Source organism: Pundamilia nyererei, unplaced genomic scaffold (genome assembly GCF_000239375.1).
Source record: "Pundamilia nyererei isolate P.nyererei 1_Seehausen unplaced genomic scaffold, PunNye1.0 scaffold00143, whole genome shotgun sequence".
NCBI lineage: Eukaryota > Metazoa > Chordata > Actinopteri > Cichliformes > Cichlidae > Pundamilia > Pundamilia nyererei.
This window is the reverse complement of record NW_005187544.1, coordinates 1,072,417-1,092,992: the sequence shown is the minus strand read 5'-3', so window position 1 is coordinate 1,092,992 and position 20,576 is coordinate 1,072,417. Positions and strand designations below refer to the sequence as shown.

General features: G+C 40.2%; 1 protein-coding gene across 1 annotated transcript in view; it reads right to left on the bottom strand.

Moving 5' to 3' along the window:
- The window catches only part of LOC102194467 (protein kinase C-binding protein NELL1), a 304,806-nt gene that overhangs the window by 116,217 nt on the left and 168,013 nt on the right, over positions 1-20,576 (bottom strand). The gene's annotated exons all lie outside the window — the stretch shown is intronic.

The following is a 20,576-nucleotide window of genomic DNA, read 5'->3' as shown; positions in this document are numbered from 1 at the left end:
TTCTGAGAGACAAATAACACCAGGATCCTTTTTTTTATGTAGCTGACAGCTGGTGACTGTGCAGGGGCGGATCTAACAAAGTTTTGCCAGGTAGGTAGGGCATTAACAGGGAGAGGAGGGCACAAAGAAATACTTTTCTTTCTTTTTCTCATTTAAAATGTCTCGCTCTTAACAAATAATTATCTGACGGCAAGGTGACTGACGGCACAAAAACTGTTACAACAGGTGAATACAGGAAGTAATTTTCTTTTTATTACACAATATGATAATAGCATAAACAACACACTGGCTCCTCTGCAGGTCAGATCCGATTATTAGATCTGACCTGTAGATGAGTATGTATATAAACCACATGCACAGTGGGGCCATGTGTGTGCTATGTTTGCTGCCTTGTGCCAGGTTCATAATTGAACTAGTCTGCAAGCCCCAGCACACTCTGTGGTCTGCTTCTGAGGTGTATTTGTACCTTTGATCACATTAAGAGGCTGTGCAGTGGGGGAACCTGGGGGTAAGCTGTAGGACGCTTTCGCAGTCTGAAGTTAGAAATGACACTGGTATGTTCTGTGACATTTTTTAATTGGCTTAAATGGCTGTTGAGAAAAAAACCTAAAAGCGTTTAGGTTTCCCTTCTTTCTAAACTAGTTAAAAGTCAAATACCTATCTAACATTGCACAGTTTATCCAGAGTGGTTAAATAAAGCCACAGTTACAAGTGTGACACCATTAGCTGCAATAGATCAAGGACCAGCATCGCCCATTACCTGCCAACCTTTGTTTGCCTCAGAAGATCACATGGCTAAACCTGCTCCATCCACTCTGGAAAGACCTGCTAATATGACTACTTTAGCCACCATGAAGAGTGTTTTCTGCGACAGCAGTGTGATGCAAGTCCACGGCACAGCAGAAAAAATCTGCTACTTGATCACAAATCAGAAGGCAAACAAACTTAAATTTAGCTGCCTTATGATCAACGTTAATTCAATTCAATCTATTTATACACACCAAATCCCAAATAGAGAGATATTAGATCATAGATGGAGAGAAAACCCCAGCAGATGACCCCCTATGAGTAAGGACTTGGTGACAGTGGGAAGGGAAAAAAAACTGCCTTTTAGCTGGAAGAAACCTCCAGAAGAACAAGGCTCAGGGAGGGGCGGCCATCTGCCACATCCAGAGGGAAGGGGGAGGGAGGCAGGACAAACGACACACTGTTGAAGAAAGCCAGAGATCAATAATAATGATGTTGCTGGTTTTTTGTTAGTATGATTTTTTGTAAAATACTTTTTTCTTCTTGCTTGTTATTCACAGTCACACACATCAAACCTTGTTCTTGGTGTATGGAGACCTTTATAGATATAATAATACTTTGGGGTCTTGAGTGTGTTGCTTGCATGCAGGCGTCAATAAACCCCTAAATCATGTTATTTCAAGTTGTATGAGTTTGAATACACTGTATTAAATATAGACGTATTAACACTTCATGCTAACTCATCAAAATATTTTTTAAGGTCCCTGGAACTGATTGACAATAATGACAAAGATTAGTCTGATGATTTTGTCTGTCTTATACGTGTCTGTCACAAAACTGCAAACACACCGAGGTAGTGACTAGCTGATGAAGCGTTCTCTCTGTATCTGCCAAATTTGCTTTTACGAGGGATTCCACTAACGAATACCACAGCAGAGCCACAGAACGACTGAATACTGGATGACAATTCACCACAGACACAAATGAAATCTACTGCAACTCTTTGTGTTCTTGATATGTAAATAGGCAACAGTTTACAAGCTGAGTTGAGCATATTAATAAGTGGTTAATTACGGCCTGTTTTAATGCCGTTCCATCCATGCTGCTGCTCAACACAAAATAAAAAGATTTTTACTTCACGCCTGCAGGATGCCAGCAAAGCCACAAAAAAACCTCGGGGGGATAAACTTGGGAAAGTGAATATTTTTGCTTGAACGATTAGGCTCTTTCGTTCTTAGCATGAAATTGTACATAATTGAATCAAGATGTGGATGGAATAAGAGTTTATAATAAGTGTGTTTTAATATCTTAATTTATTATTTGGAGAAAGAGTTTTAATTTAAAGAAATACAGATTCAGCCAGTTGACCTCAAATGGGAATGAGGGCATGAACACTGAGTTGCTATATTAAGCAGACAACAATCATGTCATGATAGAACCCCCACCCTCTTCCACCAAGTACAACAAATACATTTTATAAATTGAGGCATTTTTTTCAGAGGATTCTTCACAGACTCCTGCAATTTTAATTGAGTTTGTAAATGTTTTTACTTTCCCCGCTGCCGCTGTGCCCCATTTTCCTCAAAGGTAGATGTGTCAGCATGTGGGCCCCAGCGGGAGAAATATTAAAGTGACGGTAGAGCAGCAGAGGAGGAGGTTGGAAGAAGCAGCTTTCACACACACGCACACTCAGGACTACTTGTCCATGTGCCCAGGACTGTTGGGAGGGCAATGGCAGCAGATGGTTTGCAATAGCTCTCATTGTCTCAGGATGTGGCAACAGGGACTGAGGCATGTCCTGTTCGGTCCTGGCCTTGGAGACGCTATTGCCACGTCCTGCATCAGTGTCACATTCAACCTCTTCCCCATAATTAAGGCCAGCCCCTCTGGTTCCACCTGACAGCAGAGAGCAGCTGGAGGACAGAGGAAGAGGAGGAGAGGTCAAATCCTCCAGATAAACCACTTTACGTTCCAAGCACACACGCATGTCCCTCAGGGCGCATGAATAAGTCTTTGTTTCGCTTCACTCGTCTGAAACTTCACTGCCTATATGTTCAGGACATGACCCATAAATCTGAATCAAGTTCACATCCATAACCTTAAAATGTTCATCTTCACCCTAACCAGCACCAAACATGACTCCAGGCTTGTACAAAAAATGTTTTTAATCTTTCAAAATAACTGTAAAGTGGATGTTTTTGTTATAGCTCACTGGATTTTAGCAGCCAAAATGCTGATCTGTTATATACAGTATTTGATTATCACATGGTTAAATACACTACCTACACCACTTAAACTGGTGCTGACATCAAACAAATTGGTTTATACAGAAAACACAGTGCATACATCTAAACAACTTCAGAGTGTTAATGTGTGGTCTCTTATTTCATTATGTTCATGGTGGCTCTAATTCCTGAGAAGCAACGTTGGCCTCTTTCTTCTTCTTAAAGTCATTTAATTGCAACCTCAAGAAACAAATAAAACAAACACTGTTCAAGTATAAATAATCTTCAACAGAAATTATTAAAACAACATAAGCTGTAATAGAACAGGTTGCATTTATAAATCTTGGTTACACAGGCCACAGATCATTAGCTAATGAAGCTCCATTACATTGACCATAGACATAGCTTCTGGGTTGGAAAAACAACGACAGTGCAAAAGTGCCTTAAACCTGTTCTCCATCTGCTGGCGACCAGATAGCGATCACTATCCTATAGAAGTCTGACCTTCTTTGTAAATGCTGCCTTATTGAGTTTGTTGTCAAAATAGAGGATTGTCTGTGGTATGAAAATGTAAACTAATTGGCTGTCAAACTGTCAATCACAAGTCTTTAGCCAATGAGCATGAAGTTTCGCTGTCAGATTCAACCTTCTTTGTCACATCCGTATTTTTACAACCAAGAGGATGATGGTAGAAATGCTAATCTCAGTGTGACTTTAGTAACCAGTTGGTATCGTCACACTAATTACGTCCATCTTTACCATCTATGTCTTTGACTGAGCACATCAATGGGCGATCGTGGCTCAAGAGTTGGGAGTTCGCCTTGTAATCGGAAGGTTGCCGGTTCGAGCCCCGGCTTGGACAGTCTCGGTCGTTGTGTCCCAGGGTGGCTGTGGCTACAATGTAGCTTGCCATCACCAGTGTGTGAATGTGTGTGTGAATGGGTGGATGACTGGATATGTAAAGCGCTTTGGGGTCCTTAGGGACTAGTAAAGCGCTATATAAATACAGGCCATTTACCATCAATGCATACATACAGAGGTGATGGCTCAAGCTTTATGAGTGGTTGTGTAATTACTTTATTTTTGTATTTTCTCAGCAATCTCTCTGTTTTACTGAATGTTTAAACCAGATAACTAATACTTCTCCATAAATGATCATTTTTTTGGCATCTGTTGAAAAAAAGTTAAGAGCTGGTTAAGTTTTGAGAAAATTACCATTTTGAAAAAATATCTTAACTGCAACAGCTGTGACTAGATCACCAACACAAACTAAACTATGTGACAAATAAGAGGCGCTCCTGTCCTCATGACAGCTCAATCTAATGGATATTTTCCTTCTGTACACTGCAGGGCTTCTTTTAAGACAAGATGCTGACAACCAACTCTAGGAACACATCATCCACACAGGAGACACCAAATCTGTTTCTGACAACATCCACGCCTGTCATGCGCTCTACCAGCTGCAGCACGGCCTGCTTTCAAAACTGTACAACAAAAGATGCATCATAAGCAGTCCTGTGCAGTTGGAGCATCGAAACCCACTAGTGACCCATGCATGTGAATAATATGTTGCAGATGCTCACACAACTCTGTGAGCAACTGCAACATATTATAAGAATTACGCTTGATAGGGGGAAAAATAATATTCATACACAATACAGAAGCTAATATATAAACATTAATCTCTTCATAAAAGCTAACTTCTGAAAGCTAATCTTAGCCTAGCAGCAGCATCTGGATTTTTCCTCACTTTATGTTACAGTCACACTAAATAGTGGCCAAGACTGTGATATGATCAAAATTATTGCCATGTGTGCAATGAATTTGTAATTGTTGCCTCTGAAATGGTTGCTTCAAAGACAGGGACCAGGTCTGTGTCCACTCACAGTCAGTTCCCATCTTCGATGCAACTTCACTGTGGCAAAACAGCAACTGACTTCATTCAGCTTGCAACCAAATGAAGTCCAGTTAGTAATTACATGCAGTGTCTTTGTGATAATCTGGTGATTCAAGGTGATATGCTGTCCAATGACACAGGTCACTGCCAACCACGCTTTTAGAATTGTTGAATCATTTTCTAAAACTTGAAACGAGGCCCCTATTGAAAAGCACGGTGTCGCAGACAGGTTTCGCACATCGGTGCAGACCGACTCGGATTGATTGCAATGTTTGGGCAATCTGTTTGTGGTTATAAACTAGCTTGCAATTGTCTCCAGTGTATCGGACAGTGATCGCAGGTTTCTGAGCAGGACTGCATTTGCTTGGAAAACGACTGCCTTCCACCAGGCAACCTGTGTTTTGCAGTCAAAACTGGTTGCCACAACAACTGGTTGCCGACTGTGACAAAATTCAGTGCAACATTCCTAGCCGCAAAAAGGTTGCAATCGTATTTGCACTGTATTTGACTGAGTTATTATTGAAACTAATCCAATAATCTCTGCGTGAAGGGCAGGACTGTAATCTAAAATGGTTAGCAGTGATGTCAATTACTACAGAGGTAAATTATGGGCTAAAAATTATGAGCACCAATTCCGTGCTTGATATAGGCTATGTAGAGATGAATAATAAATTTACAACTTACTTCAGTACACAGTAACCACCTCTTCTATTTTCTGCATCATATTTCTCATTAACGCCTCTCCCCACGTCCACAGTATCTGTTCTCGTTTATCTGGAGGTGAGTGCAGTCTGTCTTCGCTCACCCACCTGTGAGCTTGCCCTCCTTCCCAACCCAATCTGCCATGATGCTATCAGCTCCTGATTCACTGTAGCCAACTCAAAACTTATAATTGATACAGAATGCTGATGCCCCGAGCAGCTGACATTCAACACAATCTGAAGGGCAGCTAGGGAAATGAGGAGCGTATAATGGAATATGCCGCCAGCACAGGAGGAGGAAGAGCCACTTGTAATGTGATCTGCTCCAGCGCTTAAATATCAAGTGCAATTAAATGCCAGTGTTGGCGGCAGAGACGCGAGCTGCATGTGTGTGTCTGGAAACAAATTTGCTCTCAATTGGTGGCGACATCCTTTATACAGTCAGCTATCATCAGCAAGTGAAACAGCAGGACTGTTGCCGTCACTGTGGCAGTAGGAAAACATGAGGCCAAACTCAGAAAAAACACAACTATATCCTCTTTTTTTTGCCCAGACAGGTGACATTACTCTACCTGTACTGCATCAAGCATTAGGTGCAGCTGAAATCGCCTAACCTTGAAGAGTTTTTAGGTGTAGCGAAGTTGAGGTTTTCATTATAAACTTCATCAGCCTTGCTACAATAAATCTTACATCCTAATCATGAAGTACAAACTTGCCCATACATGTGATTGAATATTCTTTCCATGTTGTATGTGTTTGGAGCATTCCATCAAATCCAAAGATATATGAAAGTGACCAACAGCCTGGCTTTAACACGTTGCTGTGAAACACTCGAGCTATGCACAATGTGGTCACCAATTGCAGTGACTCTCCCTGCAAAAAGAAATTAAAATATAGATATATAAATAAACATACCCAATTTAAATGTGAAGGATCTATCTTTCTCCTTTTCCTGCCCTTGTGCATATCTGGATAGTTCGAATCTGAGCAGTGACATTGAACACAATGCGTCCATTGTGTCATTCTCATAATACTAACTGTGGTGGAAGTGGTCCAGAGATGCACAAGGACACAACCTCAGTGAGAAGATTGCCAACACACTTTGTAAATAAAGACTGTAGTTTTTGCTACTATTAATCAATTAATTTAATTATACAGAGTCAAATTTTTAATATCTGCCTGATTTTAAGAAAAACCCAGAACATTTAATGTAGAACGTAAATAGGCTCTAGGACAGTTCAGGAGATTAAGATGCTATATTCCCGCAATTAAACATTATTTCCAATGTTGTGAAATAGTGAAATATTAAAGTTAGTGCTGCCCTGCTTTTGTCCTGTAGCTTTTATTTTTCTTACTCTCTAGCTGTAAACTCTGTACTTTTACTCGATTCTGTCCTTTCCTGTCCCCTGTCCTCAGCCCCACCAGCGAACTCTTGTCAGCCCCAGCGGGAGAGGTTGTCTCTGGGCAGGGCAGGGTAACACAGGGAGGGTACACTCAGCCGAGCACTAGGTCAGCCATTTCATACTCATCTATTTTTCATGTTCCAGAAGTTGTATGCTATAGGACCTTACCTGTGTGCAAGGGAGGTTTGAGGAAGTGTGTGAAGTGGCGCACGTGTGTCTGTGTGCGCGCGTGGGTGCATGAGAGTGTGTCTTCGCATGCGTGAGATCTTTTGACAAGGGCACAAAGCTCAGGAGGGTCGACAGAGATTAATGATAGGAGGTGACAACTCTTTCAATATTAAAGGGGAGGAAGTTGTGTCAATGTGTGGACAGGAGAGGAGGACATAGAGAGAGCCCTGCAGAAGCAGAATTCACTCTTTACTTTTTTACACGCAATGGTACAGGAAGAGTGCAAACTTCACACCGAAGCTCATCAGAAGTGTAAAACCTCAAATCTTTTTGCTGTGATATGACAGTGTTTATAATTATGACTCCTAAACTATGATCAGTGTTAAAAAACAAAACAGAACTACAATTCCCATGAAATGACATAATTGAACATGCTGCAAGTACAGAAGCGCCTCAGTCATGTGGAAAGTTATGGAAAAGACTTTACAACTTGTGTGAGACTTTTACTGTTTGCTAGCAAATTAATTTGGGGAGTTTGTGTCCCTCTGAAATATCAAGATTCAGCACGCAAGATTCATTTCACCATGCAACACAAGGCTTTCATTTTGCATCTTAGGAAATGGAAAGTAGCAAGCACCCTTCTGGATTCTTTTGGCAAATAATATGGCTGACATCGAAACATTCAAAAACCTAGGTAAACAAAGCTCTTCACTTTCAGTTTGAGCATCAAGTGTGAGTTTGTCAGTGCAAAAAACAACAGCAACAGCTCAAATTTTTATTTACTGTAACACTTTCCACTGATCAATATGTCGTTATCACATTTGGAATGATTTCCTTATACTGCGCAAAAGTCTTGAGTCGGGTCCGTTTATATTTTGCTAAGAATATAGTTCAGTGATTTTTGAAAACGTGCAAACACTGACGGTACTTTTTTTTAAAAATTCATAATTCCATCAGTTTGACAAACTACGAAAGAACCTCCAGGCACTCACTGATGTATCCTTCCATGAAATTTACTTCATAAGACCTTTTGCCACAGATATTCAGTCCAGTTTTTGTGTAATTTGGCATACCTTAGCCTTTACCTGCATTTTCCTTCATTAAGATCATGCATCAGGTCTTTGCTGGATTTATTTTCTGTTCTTTTAAGCACATATCCATATTTTTTTTAAGACTAGCCACTTCTTTTGTCCTTCACTGATCCAGTTTCCTCAGATTTTTTAATCTGAGAAAACGGCACATAAGATATTTTCAACTGCGAATAATTAATTTTTTCTGGTTGGCTGCTAGTAACAATGTGCCTCAATATAAAATATAAAGTGGCGCTTTGCAAATTGGTCTGTATTGTGTAGACACAACATTGAGTTAGGTTCCTTTTTGTGCTTAATTTGATTCATAGGTTGTGTTCAGTTGCTTAAAAAAATGAAAATGTCAGGTACATAGACTGGACTGAAAATGAGTGAAAACGCAGCCAAAGTCCAAAGAAAAACTGAAAGTCCATTTTAAAGAATTACAAGAAAGTCCAGCTCCTTGGACGAAAAATATAAAGAAATAAGAGGCTCAAGCCTTTTACACATTACCGTATGTGCTTCTACAACTTAGAATGTGTTTCAGTAATTTAGATGCAGTTAAAAGAAAAAGTGGAAGCGATGTTACTCACAGACTTTTTTTTTAAGTTGCAGTTTGTTCTCACTTTTCCATCATCAATCCACTTACACTCCCCTCTAAAGCCATTTTTCCATCATTTTGGCTCCTCTGTGTACATGAAATCATTTATAATAGTTTACATCCGCATCACTTGACAGAGTTCATGTTTCTTATTTCTGAAACTGAATGATGATGGTCTCAATTCAATTCAGTTTGATCCAAGAACTCTGAGTAATCTACTCAGAGGAAAGGAGTAACACTATAGGCTGAATATGTTGCTCGTCATGCAGCGCAGCAGGAGAAAAGCATCACTCCGTTGTTAAATATTCATATTAATGATCCCTTTGGGGCAAATAACTTTCAGGTAAAACCCAAGCTGTTAAATGAAAAACTTTCTGCATGACGCAAGCACCTTCTTCCCAAGTTGTGCTCGATTGGATGGGATAGCGTTTTGACATCCATCACCATGAACCTGCCAGATGCTTCTAATCACAGCCAGTATTGCTTGTCAGAAAAGACTTCCAGTGCAAATGACTAAAGTCTCCGGTATCCCCATAAGTAACATGTTTTTTTTTCACATAATTCACACAGTTTTTCTCTTTTAAGTACTGCTACTTGGATGCATTCAGTGAAAAAGTAAAAACAGCACAAAATTACAAATCTGCATTGAACGCCACAATTTATAGCATACAAAATTGCTAATACTACCGAAAGTGGATCACCAGTGAAGACAATTTGTACTGAAAGAGTTTTCTCTTTGAAATTTTATGTAAATGAGGTGGTTAAGACTAGGATTCCAGCTGAACTGCAATTTAGTCCATATGCAGTCAGATCAAGGGCTGTATCAGCACTGGAAATCCAAATCATCACAGGTATTGTTTGCCAGGCTACAGGGGCTAAAATTATGAATATTTAATGCAAAGAATATGTTTTTCCTGGTAGGGTAGTCCATGGGGGCTCTGATGTTTGAGTTATTTGTGGCTCACATGGGAGGCTGTGCTCCCTTCAGTTGTAATCATGTGGAGCAGCCTGGTCGTACATTGTTCTGTCTTTTTCCTGAATGCATTAATCTGGGTGCCAAAATTGTTTCCTGGCAACAGGGGTAAACAGCTGCCTTCACTGACAAAAGGATGCAGTGGCCTCTTCTATTCAACAGTAGTAATAAGGACCTTTTCAAGCTGACTGCGGTGGGGGTAGAGGGGGTCCAGTGGCGTGGATACACAATTAACCTCTGATTTATGCTCTAACAAAACAAAACAAGACTGGAAACTTATCCAGCAAAGAGCTCTAGTCTCCGAAATCTAGAATCCAAGTTTTAGATACATAAAACAGCACACTAATGATACTGGCAATATTATTCTAATAACCCTGTTGCTACTGCAGGTGAGTGAATCTCAGTTTGGAGCAACATGGTACCCCCTAATAGAAGCTGCATGCATTGGCAGTCATCTTTTATGACAGCCTGACCAGGACGCATAGACTCAAAAAATATTTCTGCCCAAAATGTTGATTTTAATTAAAATGATTACATGTAATCCAATGAAATTTTACAATGAAATGTTACATTTCCAAGAATCTTGTCAAATGAAATGTGCTTTATTTGTATACATTCAATTCATACCAACCATGTTTTCCTTAATGATCAATTATCTGAATAAATACACTTTGATTTTCTATATGTTAGTTGCTTTACTCAAAGTGATTGGTTCATATTTATTAGGACAAAGAATCCTTTTTTGAGGTTCACAACAGAAAATGAGCCTACACATGTTATCATAGGCAAGACTTTATTTACCTAATGTACACTTACCATGAATTAGCACTGCATTTATTCAAGAACACAGGATGGAAGCTAATCTGAATCAATATGGGTAACCTCCTGGAGACAATAAAAGTAAGGTTTTCATCAGTTTTAATCATTTTAATAATTTTGTTGTAACTTTAGCTATCAATATCATTTTTTCAATCAACTGAATAACTTATTGAAATGATCTGCACTATGAGTCCACAGACTGCAAGACTGTGTTTTGAAATTGCTTCTTTTGTCTGATCAGTGGCAAAAAGTGGTTCCATTCCCAATGGCATAAAGCAAACAAACAAAAACATAATATAAAATTTAAAAAAGCAAATCAAGCAGAAAGCCAGAATGATTGAGTCATCCCTGATGGTTAAACCAAATTATCAATCCATTTTATTCAAATGGCTGATTTTTCTGACAGTTATTCAATTAACTAATGGGTGATATAAGCATTTAAATAAGAGCAGCAAATTTGAGTCTTATGAAGACATGAAGACAGTTAAAAGATTAAACGTCACCACCATCAGAAGGGAATATTATTTATAAAATAAAAATTAGCAAATCTTTGCATTTGAAAAAATACATAATTCGTTTACAGATGACAGATTTGGTGTGATAGTTGTATGGCTCAACAGCGAGTCATCTTCTGAGCTCTATCGGCTGCAGTGGTTTTTTAACAATCTGGTACAATTTTTGTGAGGCAGTATTTATGGCCAGCAGTCATAAAGATAACCTAAGTGTTGTTCATAGTGATCAACCCACTCACAGAAAGGTCTTCTGCCTTTCACACAGAAGGGCAAAATACTTTTATATGGGTACTGTAAATTCACATTAGTGCTCCTGCCATTGCCCTTGCACCTGCCCTTGTCCAAGAAATAATTCCTGGCAGACTTATTTCAATCCCGAGGAGCTCAGAGCCCACTCTTATCCATACTCGGTACAAAGAGTTGTTGCTGAACACTCGACAGAGACATCACCTTCTCCACTTCAAGGTCATCCGAGGGTGGGATTCAGTATCAGGCAGATTTCAGCATTAAACCTCAACCTGCTTTTCCCTGGATGATTTCAGTTCAGCAGTCCATTCACACTCCATGTGTGTGTGTGTGGTCTCCATCACTGTGATGTCATGATGAATGGGTGGCCAACAAAGCGGAGAAGAGATGGGGAGAGGAACAGTGATCTGTCCTCTGTCTTTTTATCGCTCTATTTCATCATGGAAATCACCTCATTTACTTTGAGCACTTCTCCATTCATCTCTTATTGTCACGGGCAAAACCCATTTTGTATGTGCTCCAACGGGGTGTATATGCAGAAGTGTGTGTGTGTGTGTGTGTGTGTGTGTGTCTGAGAGACAGAACAGGGGATAATAACAGCAAGCTTAATACACGTGGCTGGGTTTGTATGTGAGCGGCTGCATTAATGGACTGCACAATCACCTGTTCCCATTAAGAACTTCAAACTTAAGTTTTGCAAGAGTGAATATTCCTTTCAATCCAATGCTGTATAGTGAAAGATCACATGTAGTCCATCTAGGATACTGACAAAAAACCAAGAAAAAAATCAGTTATTAAATAACTAATTAAAAATAAAGCTATTATTTGTGATGAAGTGTGGGCGTTGAAGTCAGTAATCTCCTAATGGAGGAAACTACTTTCAAATCTGGTGATATGGAAGGGGATACATTGCTTTTGAGATGTCATTAGGGAGAAGAGGCTGAGGCCGGGGTTGGTTTTATAATTTGCTGTCCTTTGGGCTTGTAAGACGATACGTCCTAAGTTTCCTTTTCTCAGCTTTCTTTACCGTGGTGGGGAGATATGATGACCATGACTGGTTCTCCATCAAAATTATTAACAGAAACCTTAAACCTTCTCCACCTTAGGTCAACTTATGTAAACACACACAGTTTTTTCACCAACTTCTTAGTTTTTTTCAATGTTTAGCAGCAGGTTGACCTAGTTGTCCATTATGAGCGCCCATCATCATAACCCTGCCAGTGACAGCGGAGTCATCTGCAAAACTCACAATAGAGTCTCCTCTGCATATGACAATGCAGTCATTGGTGTACAGGGTGAAAAGGAGGGGGCTGAGCACACAACCCTGGGGAACTCAAGTGCTGAGCACTAGAGTGGAGGAGATGTGACTGCCAATCTGAACTGAAAGGGTATGTGTGTGACAAAGCCCAATTTCCAAATGCAGAGTGTAGTACTCAAGCCCAGAGTGCTATGTTTGCCAATCAGTTTCATGGGGGATATTGAACTGAATGATGAGCTGAAATCAGCCACGTTTTTGGCATGGTATGGCATGCCAAAACTTCAGACTAAATTTGCTCTCTTCCAGTCTCAGTGTGATGGTAATGGCAGTCAAGAACTACATCAAAAAGCGTGTGGATACTTACTATCTAAACAAGTCACTGAAAATATGAAAATGTGTTTACTTTTTACAACTGAAACTAGGACCATAAATGTGAGCTAGAGGTGAAAAAAGTACAAAACCATCTGAAAGAAACAGTTGTTTTTAAATGTTCTTCCCTTTCTCTAGCAGTTTTACCACTTTACTGTATATTTTGCCTTAACCACTCATTCAATTTCCAGCCAACAATTTCTTGGAAAATTGCAGGGTTAATTAACCTCCTGCCTCATCTAGTGTTTTTTCCTTAGAGGGTCAGCATCTGCTCATTTTCAACCATCAAAAAATGAAAGTGTATTTCACTGGCAAAGTGTGTAGTAGTTGGTCTCCACAGACCTTTGCAATCTTATTGTAATGTCTGCCTCTACTTCATAAACTGTGCTTCCAGATCAGTTTGACCACAGATGCTAAAGTTTGCACAAAGGCAAGCACCAAATTACTAAAAATGTAAGTGTTAACAGACACTGAAACACAGCAACAATGTAAACTTGGATACTGTTGCAACTCAGGTTGCTATGGATACAGCTATGCAGCATTGTAAGCGGGGATGCTATATATGGCTGCAGATAAGATGTCTGAAGCTGATCTTTGAGAGGATGAATTAAGACCCTTATGTAAATCTCTGAGCTTGATGAATGGGCCTGCATATATTACATATTCTGAATAATGTTCTTTCAGACAAAAAAAAGGAGAAGGACAACGGCAGACACAATGTCGTTGTGTTAGGCTGTGTTTTGAAAAATGCCATAAAAATACTGCAGAAGGTTGGAGCTTCGTATGCTGAGAATCTAATCAGTGCCTTGCTGTTTCCATTCCAAGTCAAGCTAGGGGTCCTGTTCTAGGGAAGCTATGTGAGCTGGTTAATGACATGAATACAATTAATAATTCAAAACAAACCCTATGTGGGTCTAAACAGAAATGTTCCAGTGTGCTGGTACCTTCAGTGAATAGCAGGAGAACAGCAGCATAGTTTATAGAGTAATCCAACATGACAGCATTCACCTCGGATGACAGAGAGTGGAAGACAACTATCAAAACGCTTATAAATATCTCATATAGCCACTGAGGAGCACAGGAGCAGTGGAGGAGGCAGGACTGGTGAGAAGGCTTTCAGATGTGCTGCAGCTCCTGCTGCAAAAGCAAATATCACGGTACACCCAAGGAAGACTGCATTTATCAGTGTTTACTGTGTGTGCAATTATGTGTGTATGTAGCATAGCACAGTGAGCGATGTAAGCGGTGGATTCAGGAAAGCAGCTGGTAGAGGGAAAGTGTCTGTGCCTTGACAGCGGCACGGGCTCACAAATAGAAATAAGAAATTTCAACGCCTGGCTTTGTGTTAGTCCGCATATATTAGTGTGTATAAGTGACCACGCTCTACACTGCAGGAGGATATGAGCTGTAGACAATAAGAAAATAATAAAACCTGAAAGTAGCAGTAGAGCTCCACAGCTAAATCTTTTTACCTCCTGGCATGAAAAAGTAACACAGCTAAATTCTTTTTTTTCCCTATGAGTTGTAACATGGTCTCCCACAAAGAAAGCCCCAGGTCAGATATTATGAGAATACACAGGACTGCTCGGATATGAACACTTCACCCTCGAGTGTTGTACAACAAAAACCTGGAGCAAAACAACGGTTTCAGCCTCTGGTTGTGGGAGGTGGAAGAAAGGAGGTAATAAGGGTGAAGCATCAGAGGATAAGAGTAAAACTCTTGAGGGACCCACTCCCCCTCCCTTTCCTTTCTTTCTTTTTCTGTGTCTCAGTGTGTTTAGTAAAAGAAAACAAGTGGTTCAGGACAGAGCTACAGCTTTCTTTTCCCTTTTTTGTACTGTAGCTGTGATCACTTGGGTTAGTCAAACAAAACTGGGCAACTGATCATCACAGAAATCATCACAGCCTTATTCCGTAATGGGTTTGAATTAATTTGTCAACTAAAAATCCTATATACAATACCCCATAATTACATAATATATGAGAAATAATATGAATAATGACAAAAAATTAAACATATACACAGCCTTTGCCATGGGAAACAAAATTGAGCTCAGGTGCATCCTGTTTCTACTGATCACCGGTCAGATGGTTCTGCATGTGACTAGAGTCCAGCTATAGTGAATTCAGTTGACTGGGCATGACTTGGAAAGGCAAACATTTGTTTATATATAGCCCTACAGTTGACAGTGCATATCAGTGTACACACCAAGCCATAAAATCCAAGGAACTGTCTGTCCTCCGAGACAAGATTGTATCGAGGCATGGATTTGGGAAGGTCCCAGTGAGCACAGCGGCCTCCATCATCCATAAATGGAAGAACTTAGGAACCAGAAGGACTCTCCCTAGAGCCGACTAAAGCCCTTCTACCCCAAACAATTGGGGTAGAAGGGCCTTAATCAGGCACATGACAAGGAACCACATGGTCACAATGACACCAGTGTTGCTCTGTGAAGAGAGGATAACCTTCCAGAAGAACAACCATTTCTGCAGCACTCCACCAATTGGGTACGGTAGAGTGGCCAGATAGAATCCACTCCTAAGTAAAAAGCATGTGACAGCCAATCCGAAGTTCGTCAAAAGGCACCTGAAGGACTCTCAGACCATGAGAAACAAAATTCTCTGGTCTAATGAAACAAAGAATGAATTCTTTGGCCTGAATGCCAAATATCATTTCAGGAAGAAACCCGGTGCTGCTCATCACCTGGTCAATACCATCCCTATAGTGAAGCATGGTGGTGACAGCATTATGCTGTGGAGAAATTTTTGGGGCGCATGAAATGGCAGACTAGTAAGCGTCCAGGGAAAGATGAATGCAGCAATGCAGACATCCTTCATGTCTATCCTTGATTCAAGCAAAGGTTTGTCTTCCAACAGTGATCTACTCCCACCCTGTTATTTCATTAGTGCATTGCCACTGTTCATACAAACTCAACACTTCCTTTATCTGTTTCAAATGTCAAAGCCCTATAGTGTTTCAGTGTACAGAAACAAGCCAGGGTAAGGAATTTATTATGGGGCGAGCGTGGCTCAAGAGTTGGGAGTTCGCCTTGTAATCGGAAGGTTGCCGGTTCGAGCCCTAGCTTGGACAGTCTTGGTCGTTGTGTCCTTGGGCAAGACACTTCACCCGTTGCCTACTGGTGGTGGTCAGAGGGCCCTCTGGTGGCGCCAGTCGGCAGCCTCGCCTCTGTCAGTGCGCCCCAGGGTGGCTGTGGCTACAATGTAGCTTGCCATCACCAGTGTGTGAATGTGTGCGTGAATGGGTGGATGACTGGATATGTAAAGCGCTTTGGGGTCCTTAGGGACTAGAAAAGCGCTATATAAATACAGGCCATTTACCATTTACCATTTATTATAAACTGTGTGCAGGAACATGCTGTGGAAAACGTTAAACATTAAGATTATCAGGCTAACAGGCTACAGCATTTACTCTTTGATAACTGCTTAATATTTGCGTGTTAGTCTACCACACCAGAGAGTAAGTGAGGGAGAGAAAAAATATCTAGGGAATAGCAGCAAGATGTGAGAGACAAGCTACCCGCTGATCCAGGCTGTCAGACCGGCAGAGATGGAAAGGATGCTGGAGGGACAGATGAACTTTCCATAAATTCAATCTAAAATTTCACTGTGTGGGCAGTTGTACTTGCCTAATATATGTAAACCTGCCACTGCTGGAAGAGTGGTTACATAACCTTTGTAAAGGCGTTATGAGACAAATGTGTGATCTCAAGCTTGTGTGCATGTGCACATCTTTTGCCCCAGCCGCAAACATCCTGGAAGCCTCAGCAGAATGTACAGAGGAAGTCTAAACTTAATTTAAAACCATCACAGCTCACTCTGTTTGCAGCCAATTGTTATGGCTTTTTTTGGTTTGCCATAGATAAATGTAATATAACTATGACTCCTCCTGAGCACTAATCCTGGTTTCTCTCGTGTCTTTTCCTAAACTGGGTTAGGCCTCTACAATCTAGGCGCGTGTGTTTACCATAATAGAATGGCCTTTCAGACTTTGATGCTACATCTCAGGATCAATCACCGACCAGCAGTGAGGGGATATGGCTCCTTTCTGTGTAAATCTCTCGTCTGCCAGATTTAAAGAGAAAGGCATGATGTGTCCAGACCAACCGGGCACATTATTGATCACAGGAGGTTTCCCCGCTCAGGCTAGAGCTTCATTTAAACTAGCTTCATTGTTTCCAGATAACACCCCTCGCAACAGCCTCCCGTTGACTGAATTTAATGCAAGCTGCTACTTTCAAAGCCCATGACTCTTGCTTCTGTCAATCCCTTGCACTTAGAAGCCTTTCTTCGTCTCTCACCAGCCGCCAAAGAAACCTGCAAATCAATCAGGTTCACTCTCCTTCTCCCCTCTGCGTGAGAATTCCCAAACTTAATAGAACTAGATGAAAACCCTGAAAAGAGCGAGCACGCTATTGATGCACTCAAATCTCATCTGTTCAAATCTCAGATGTCATATGCATGCCGACAGAATCAGATTAGGTGAAGGGTTACAGCAGGACAGAGTGCACTCTAAGTATGATTAATGCAAAAAAAAAAAGTTAAAACTCATATTCTGTGTAATATAATAAACAGAATGTAATCATTCGTAGACAGGATGGTTCTTAAATATCTACTAAACCAATGTGGACAAAACTGTTTTGGCCATATTTCATTGGTGCCTAAAGAGTAGAATCTTTGCAGCCACAAGATGCAATGTTACCATCGCAATTTTAAGTAGGTTGCTATTTAAAATAATGACATTATCTGTCCCACCACTGCCAAACACTGACTGTTCCCTCCATCACCATCTATATTCTACCCACACGATGATACCATGAGTCTTTACTGGGTCATGAAACTGTCATCTGTCCCCCGTCGACCTCCAAGTGAGTCAGAGCACCGGAACATAACGGGATCAAAGAGGAACGCATTTCAAACACACACCACCGCCTGTATCCACCACCCTGCTTTCTAAAGCCTTCTGCTTGATTAAAAGAATCACAGCTTCCTTTCTGCTGTCAAGTGACAGTGCTTCATATTGTGATTGCCATCTAATCAGAAAGTGTGTCGACATGTCTGAGCAATGAAAACAACAACAGAGGTAACATGGTTGGGAAAACAACAACAACACAAAAAAATCCTTTATGAGAACGACGGAGCGGTGCAAAGAGCAAGAATCCAAACAAGCATGTGGAAACACAGGAATATGTGATGAATAAATAACAAGGACAGACTACTTACAATTATGTCTTTAAAATGAAGACAAAGGCAGCGAAGGAGAATTACAAATGCATTACCGAAACGGCGACATACAGTAGGAACAGCAGCAAAGCTGTTTGCCATTTTGTCGGATATAAAGGGCCATTTCAGTGTGGCTCACATGCCTGGGGCAATGTGAATTATACACAGTAATGTGCCTCTCACATTACTCTAAATGTACATTTCTACACTGGCTGATTGTTAGGTGCTATAGAGACTGACAAATCCATTTAGCATTGTTGGATAATTAGGGCCGAATGGAGCAATTACCTCAGATACTCTCCAGGACAGCAGAGTGTGTGCAGCAGTGCACGAACATTACATGCTATTTCCTTCTGTGGCTTGGAGAGGTCAAATCAAAGGGGACCCATCTGTTTCTTCAAACAATGGCACTCGATTTATGCTCTGAAAAAGGATCGCAGGCTGCAATTTTCATACGATTGCTTTAGCGCTGATTTAATTTGGACTAATCCAATTGAACTATAGCATTATGCATACGTTTCTGATTAACTTATAACACAGGCTATATCGTGTGTTCAAGGCAATGAAGACAACGAAGACCACATCTGAAAATGCAAGAAGTACGTAGGTGGAATATTAACATGTTGACAAGTGTTGAGGCTGTGATCCCATCTCGTCTATTTTGTCTGTGATCCACACCTGTAGTCATTTGAAGCACGTGTCTCTCTCGCGAATCAGGCAACTTGAACGTATCACATACTTGAATGTGTGTAAAAAAGTATTTACAATGATAAACATTTCAGGAAATGTTAAAAAGGTATAAAAGCTTTTCGCTTGAGACATTTACTGATCCTGTCCTGTCCTACCTCTGACAGTGACATGACATTATTGACATGAGCCGTGCATAGAAATAACCATGTGCAGAACATGTACCCTGTGATAACAGCAGTTAAAGTTGAACTGAAACAGCTTTCTCATGTAGTGAATCCACGTCTCATCGCAGCACAAATGGTGGCTGTTTAAAAAAACAAATGCAAATACTTTTCCTTTTTTGGTTGCTGTCAAAAAAGCTCAAGGTGCATGTCTTGATTTGCAAATGTAAGACTCAGCAAGAGAAGATAAAAATATGAGGCCAAGTGTATACATCACATTTTGATTTTCTCTGTAAGACCAACAGAGCTAGTGCTTTAAAAATAATCCATATAACTCCATAAGCAAAGATTCATTCCAGTGTTTTTGTATCTTTTGGAATATAAACGTCATTGAGGGAGTTTTGAATGGTGCTTTTCTACTTTGCTTGAGCACTGAAAGTATTACTACAAGTGTCATTCATCCAAGCACTTTTTTGTATTTAAAAAAAAGAAAAAAGAAAAAAAAGCATTCACACTAAGAGCAATTTAATGTTTAGTGCTCCATTTAAGTTGGTGGTTTGTGGTTTTTATCCGCAAACCAACTTACCAGGCAACTGGCTCTAAGTGTTGAGCCACAGCTAACACTTGGGTAAAAGTAACTGGTTCAAGATGTCTTAAACTTCTCCAGTTTACAATTTCAATGACGTTTTAAGCCAGTCCGCCTATTCCTCGAGAAGAAAAAGAAGAAAGAATAAAATCCAACAAAGCTGATTTTATAGAATTGAGCAAACAACTTGTGAACCGTCTCACTAGGATAACCATCTCCATACCATGTGTGATTGCTGCATTTTTCCACAATGCACTAATGATGCCCTGGGGCTAAAAATATGGCTGTAAATGGAGCATTCATTGAGCAGTCTTACAGTGAACAAAATCCTTGTTCAATGAACTTTAAGTCATTCCTATAGAAAATGATATTCACAGACAATTAGGCAATAACATCTTGACATGATGCATTCACACATTCACTACATAGAATAAGGAATATGCACTGAACAGGCAAACATGCAATGTATTGCATAACCACTGGATAATTAACAAGTGCTATAATTTATTCATATTTGTTCATATCTGGCATGAATGAAAAAAACGAAACAACAAAATGGTGCATCTTTTTTCAATATCCAGGCTTTTCTAAAATGCAAACATATGGGACGGCAGCACTTCTGTTAACTAATTCATGTTGACCACACAGACAGTACTCTAAGTACTCTAAAGTGTACCTAACTTTTTTTGTATCTTTTAGCTTTTAAAGGACATTAAGATACATCGTGTGATAATTAAACTGTGAACTTGTAAAGAAACAGCTAAATATAAAACAGAGTGTAATTAGAACTGATGTTGTGCTTACATCCAAGGTTTACATTATCAATCCTAATGACCTTGATTTGGTTCTCTTCATAGATATACACTCAACAAAAATATAAACGCAACACCTTTGTTACTGCTCCCATTCCCC